The sequence below is a fragment of the Eschrichtius robustus genome, chromosome 10 (genome assembly GCF_028021215.1).
Source record: "Eschrichtius robustus isolate mEscRob2 chromosome 10, mEscRob2.pri, whole genome shotgun sequence".
NCBI lineage: Eukaryota > Metazoa > Chordata > Mammalia > Artiodactyla > Eschrichtiidae > Eschrichtius > Eschrichtius robustus.
Window position 1 is genome coordinate 38,170,783 of NC_090833.1, and position 6,756 is coordinate 38,177,538.

The following is a 6,756-nucleotide window of genomic DNA, read 5'->3' on the forward strand; positions in this document are numbered from 1 at the left end:
AGCTCCCAGACCCCACCCGCCCCAGCGGGTGAGCAGACAAGCCCCTCGGGCTGGTGAGTGCTGGTTGACACCGATCCTCTGTGCGAGAATCTCTCTGCTTTGCCCTCTGCACCCCTGTTGCTGTGCTCTCCTCCATGGCTCCGAAGCTCCCCCCTCTGCCACCCCCATCTCCGCCAGTGAAGGGGCTTCCTAGTGTGTGGAAACCTTTCCTCCTTCACAGCTCCCTCCCACTGGTGCAGGTCCCGTCCCTATTCTTTTGACTTTGTTTTTTCTTTTTTCTTTTGCCCTACCCAGGTACTTTGGAAGTTTCTTGCGTTTTGGGAAGTCTGAGGTCTTCTGCCAGCGTTCAGTAGGTGTTCTGTAGGAGTTGTTCCTCATGTAGATGTATTTCTGATGTATTTGTGGGGAGGAAGGTGATCTCCACGTCTTACTCCTCTGCCATCTTGAAGGTCTCTATCCTTTTTTTCTTTTGATGTTAATAGTATATCCGAAACACACACACGATTGATTTATTAACTTCAGAGTTTTGTTTATTACATCTTGCTATGTAGATGATGACCTAGCTCATTTACAACAGCACATTTCAGCCGCTGGTTAAAGAAAGAACATGTACAGACTTTTGATATTGAAGCGCTTTATATTGAAAAGTGAAGGAGATATTCTATTCATTGATTTCAGTCATTCCATACGTATGGGCTTGTGGTCTACTTCCCAAAATATCCTTTCTGGTAAAGCATTACTTATGAACATGAAGTGTAACCTCTTCATTCTTGCATTTATTTATTAACTCACTCAATAAATCTTTATTCAGTGCCTACTATATGCCAGGAACTAGGTTGGGTATTGGGAATAAAGTCCAGAACAACGTTTTCCCTCATGGAGCTTATTTTTATTCTCAGCTGACAGCCTCTTTACTTTTATCTGTAGTCTAGTCACTGAGACAGGTATTGAACAGTTAATTATAATTGTGCTGTGTACTATGAAGAAGTGTAGGGTAATTTGCAAGTGTAATAAAGGGGTACCTCCAAGTTACCCTGAAGGTCATGGAATTTATAGATGATTAAACTTTTATCACTTTCTCCCAGCATCTTACTGCTATCACTGGTTTTAAGAAATAAGAATTCCAATCATTATTTTAATTTTGACTTTAAACTATACCCAGCCTCCATGAGATAATGGCATTTCATTTGAAATATGAAGGATGAAGAGGAGGTGGTTGACAAGTCATAGGCATGCAGTAGGAAGAGGATTCCAGACAGAAGGAACCATCATGAAGTGAGAATGAACACGGTATGTGGATAAACAGGAAGTGACTTCTCAATTTGATAGAACTTTAAAATCAGAGATGCATTTACTTCACTCTTCAAGTGCTCTTTACAATTCTTTAAATCTTTAATTTCTTTAAAATAGAACTTGTAATAAAGAATACTATGCCATCCTTCTACTCAGATAGGAAAGGAGGTAATAGATGTTAAATGATACTTGTCAGACATCCTTCTCAGCTCTTTTAAAAACTGTGAGGTATAGGTCCTAGCTCTCCTTTTATGGACAGCCAAACCCTGGCACCCACTTACAAATGGGTTTGTTATTTTATTGTAGATGAACCCAAATAGCGAATGAAAATCATCTAACTTAGAGACCAAAACAAAGGTGCTCTAAGAATGTGTGCTGAAGTAGAAACAGTAAGGTGCCATTCAGAATTCAGTCAAAGATTTTCATGCTCTCATGTCCTCCTGCATGTCACATGCAGGCAAGAACTGGGAGAGAGTTGAGTGAGCAGGAAAAGAACACTTTTAAAGACTCCGTTCTTGCCTCTTCCTCCACCGCCCCCCACCCCCAGCATTGTAGAAGCACAGATGAGAGAGGAGACTTACGGATTGAGCGTGAGTACCAATACAGCAGTTTTAAGTGCTATTTCCCTCTTTAAGCATCAGTGAATTTAAGAGCTAAGAAAAGCTGAGAGTACAGGTGTGCAACCTTCCACTTGTTCTCTCTCCAAAAACCCTTTGCAGTTCCAGTTTCTCCCTCCTTCCTTCTGATTTCATATTTAATGTATGATGAGGTAGAAAGAAGAGAGAAGGCTGTCAACTCATGATAAAAATAAACTAGCTCTACCTGGCTACTTCCATTTTCTTGGGAAAATTCTGGCATTTGTTATTAGATCAATACCCCACATGGAAAAGATGTTCACTAAAACGCTGAAGGGAATGTGAGGGGTGATGTTTATAGGCAAAATCAGGTCATGTGGTTATAAGACCCATGGATATCATATAAAAACAGGGACTTACGTTACGTGTTTATGGTTAAAATGTATAACTCCCTTATATTGTTTCACTAAATCCACATATCAACCTATGATGATTTAATCTTAGTCTATAGGTGATCATATTTACTCAGGCAAATTTCTTAATTTTTTCTCTAATATTAACTTAATGAAATAGAGTGGAAGGCAGTTTGCTCATGATGTCTGAGAAATGCTTGATCTCCCAGTTAATGATATTTCTGGAGTTCAGCTATCATAAGTCTAAAGGAACACTGTCCAGTAATATAATGTAAGCCACATATTGTTTTTAAAATGTTTGTAGCCACATTAAAAATGTCAGAATAAATAGACAAAATTAACTTTAAGGACATGTATTATTTCACTCAATATAGCTAAACTGTTATTATTTCAACATGTAATCAGTATGAAAAATCGAGACACTTTACATTTTTCTCATACTAAGCCTTTAAAATCTGATCTGTATTTTACACTTAAAACACATCTCAAATTGAATGCTAAATTTTCATTGAACTACTTGATCTGTAAACTTATAAAATTTAGAGTTGAAAAAGTAGATTCACGTGGAGAGAGTAAAAAGATCAGTGGTTGCAAGGGGCTGAAGGGAAGGAGGGATGAATAGGCCGAGCACAAAGGAGATTTAGGGCAGTGAAGCTATTCCATATGATAATATAATGATGGAGACATGCCATTACACATCTGTCAAAACCCATAGAATGCACATCATCCGGAGTGATCCCTAATGTAAATTATGAACTTTGGGTGATAATTAGTTGTCAATGTTGGTTCATCTGATTGGTAACAAATGTCCCACTATGGTGCCAGATATTGATAGTGGGGGAGGTTTTATGTGTGGGGAGAGAACAGGGGGTCTATGAGAACTCTCTACTTTCTGCTCAATTCTTCTGTGAACCAAAGCTGCTCTAAAAAAAAAAAGTATCAAAAATCAAATTATGAACTGACTAGTGAATTTTCTCCTCAAACTTTCATTCTAACTTATATCTATCTCTTCTGAGAAACTTATATGTTTACAAAATGCAGCATACAGTTTAGCACTTGCATAATATCTTGTAATTAAAAACAATTTTTCTCTTCCCTTTAGTTATGTCAATTACTATATAATAGAACTTGGCAAAAGCTGGACCCTTGTTTCATATGCCTGTGTTCATATAGTGTGCTTATTACATTGAAATTTACCTTCCAGTCTACTAATAGTAGAATAGAGTGGACATACACATATACCTTTAAACCATCACCACATCAGGGTAATAAACCTTGCAGGCCCCAGTCACTGAACCTAAGAGAGTAGTGGGGAAAGTTTTTTTCCTCTCTTACACTTGCTTTTGTGATTATAAAGGCATGCACTTTAAAGTGGATCAATAAAAAAATTTGACTCTTAAAAGTTTATGGTATTGAGATTCCTGAGTAAAATCCTATTGCTGTAACATAAAATGGTATTGCTCCTTCATCTGAGCCCATCACCTCTCAGAGTCTGTGGAGAGTGGTAGAAGGAATAGATTTTCCATAGCATTCCTTTGAGAATTAACGTTAGTGAATCTTCACAATTTTACTTGGGGAGGTAGGTGAGAAAATGTAGATTTAAGCAAAGAAAATGTTTTCAAAATAAGTGATTATACACTTGCTTCAGGGATTAGCAATACTTCACTACAGACAAATTGGATGCCTGGATCAATAGCATATACTGTGAAGCCAAGTGCTAAGTGAGGACTGCTTTCTGGATCCTTCTGTTCTGTTACAGCGATTTCAAATAACATGGCCTATTCTATCAGGATTTTTCAGACATAGGTTGGGCAGAGCAATACATATCAGGCCATTCAGTTCATTTCAGAGAGCACTGATTGGAAACATGAGACATTGATTTGTGTGCCAAACAGAATGAAAAGTGCGTAAGACAGAGTCCCTGACTTCAAAGAGCATTGCTTGTCTGAAAGTTCAGTTCTCTAAGGAAGACAGGACATTGCCAGTATACTTCTATATTAATAGCTTCAAATTCTAGCCTCATGGGGAAACTCTTTTTTCTACTTTTCTTCCTTATAACAAGAAATGGAGATTAAAATGCTACCTGATGTTCTAGAACATTGTCTTCCATTTCTCATGTCCTAAAAATTCTGGGCAAAATTGAATTGGAAAGTTCCTTTCAGCACCCATTCTCTTGAGTTTAAATCCAAAATCTTTGCCAATGCCCCCGAGGGAACTAACTAGAAGATCTCTTGCCTGTCTATCTCTCTAACTTCATCTCTCCCTAGCTACATCTGTCTTCAGCCACACTGGTCTCTTGATCTACCTCAAACATACCAAAGGGCTCATGACCTTTGAATTTGCTGTTCTCGCTGCCTGGAATTTTTCTTCATATAACTGACTTTTTCATCAGTCAGTTTTGTTCTAATATGACATTTCTTCAAGGAGCCTTTCTCTGACCGCCTTTTCTAAAATAACCTTCCTCATGCCTTGTTTGTCTCTAACCTTTTTCCTTTTTAATTTTCTACACAGGACTTATCACTTATCACTATTTCTTGTCTCCCCTATTGGCATCTAAGGTCTATGATGAAAAGGGCTTTGTCTTATCCAGGCCACAAAAGAGTAGTAGGTATCTCATATTAGGTGCTCAGTAAATGGTTGTTAAATTAATGAATGTTTCGTTCATCCATTCACTTCTTGAGGGGTGCTGGATAAGTCCGTTAACATCTTTTAATCATAGTTTCCTCATTCATGAGATTTCTACCTAGATTTAATAAGATAATGCCTATGATAAAATAATGAAAGTTGTTAAATATCACAGAGATGTAATTAAGTATTGTTATTTTTCCTACTGAGGTTAGCTGGGCCTCCAAAGAGCTATCAAACTTCCTTAGATTCAGAGCAGAAAACACCAGTGTCTGCTTTGCACAGCAGAAATGAGTCTCTACACTTCAGCCAGCAAATGGAGGTATTGTGGGAGGCATGCCATGACGTCTTTCCACCTCCATACAACCATAGTTGTTAATGAGTCCTTTAAAGGAAAAACAGACTAGAATGTTGTAAGATGGTGGCTCATCCCCAAGGATGCCATGGTCTTATGTGAGAGTGTCTGTTGGGAAGGCAAAAACCCTTACGGCATTCCCATACACCAGTCTCAATTACTTGCTGTCCACAAAAGTATTTTGTATTTAGCTACTATATTTTTGTCAGCTTAGGCATTATTCTGCTTCTGAAGGGTGCATGGAAGAAAACTGAAAATGAAAGGCAGCCAGCTACCACTTTTTAGATGATGACAATAATAATGTGGTAAATTGATATATTCTTCAAGGAAATATGCAGGAAGACTCATTTCAAACAAGTTACCTTGTATTAAATAGGGTCTGCTTAAAATAATCATGCAGTTCAGATGGCCATGATATGGGCATATTAATAGTTACACAGAAACACTTCAAAATAAGGGTAGCTAAATTCTGCCTTCGAATCTCAACAATGTTCATATAATGTATAGGTAAGAAAATAAGGGAGTAAATTATTAGCTGACAGTGCATATTAATTGCAAAGTCACTAAAACCTTTTCATTCACTTAAACTGATGGTAGTACAAGCTACGTGCTAATAAACAGAGGAGAAGCAGCTTGCTGTGTACAGTCACTCCTTAGTAAGGTTAACAAACTACATTAACCATTCACTCATCTGTAACTTGTAATTAATCACTCCTTGAAAATTACATTGTATAATAAATGAGGACAGACATGATTCATTAAAACTTCTAATTAATTCTATTTAATACTATTTCATAGTTCATTGATAAGTGCTGAGAGAAAGATTACACTGTAGGATATTTGATGCATTACTGCTGAAGAAGTAAATAGGGGGAACATTATCTAAAATGAAACATGAATACTTGCAAGTGAAAATGTCAGATGTTTATCACCACAGAGCCTAGTTCTGTACTAAAGGGTCTCCGGCATCACCAGTGGAAAACTCCATTTTCAGAGCTGTATCAATTGGTTGTGAAAGCTCTTCTGAGTTCAACCTTAATGCTCAGCATCTCAGGCTGGGAATGAGTGCTGAGTCCACTTTGTTTTTCTAATAAATGTCTATGCCTGTTTTGTGGGCTAATGGCAAGACTTGTTAAGCAGGTATTTCTACATTTGGAAAAAGATCCATTTACATAAGAAGACAAATACTTAACAGGAAATTATGGTTTGGGGTCATTTAGTTGCATTGTGTGTGTGTTTGTGTTTATGTGTGTGCAGGTCTGTGTGTGTTAAACTAGACATTAAAATAGCAAGGACATTAGTGTCAAGAAAATTCCTGTGCATTAACTATAATGTACTATTTTCAGAGAAGAAGATTCAGACCATGAAGTATATAGTTTATAGCCTAGGCTGAGAAGAAGATAATCACTGCTAATTAGTGAATAATGTATATTTTAAAATTACGTTATGGAATAATGCATTGTTAACTTTTTTTCTTTTGCTTTGCCAGCCATAT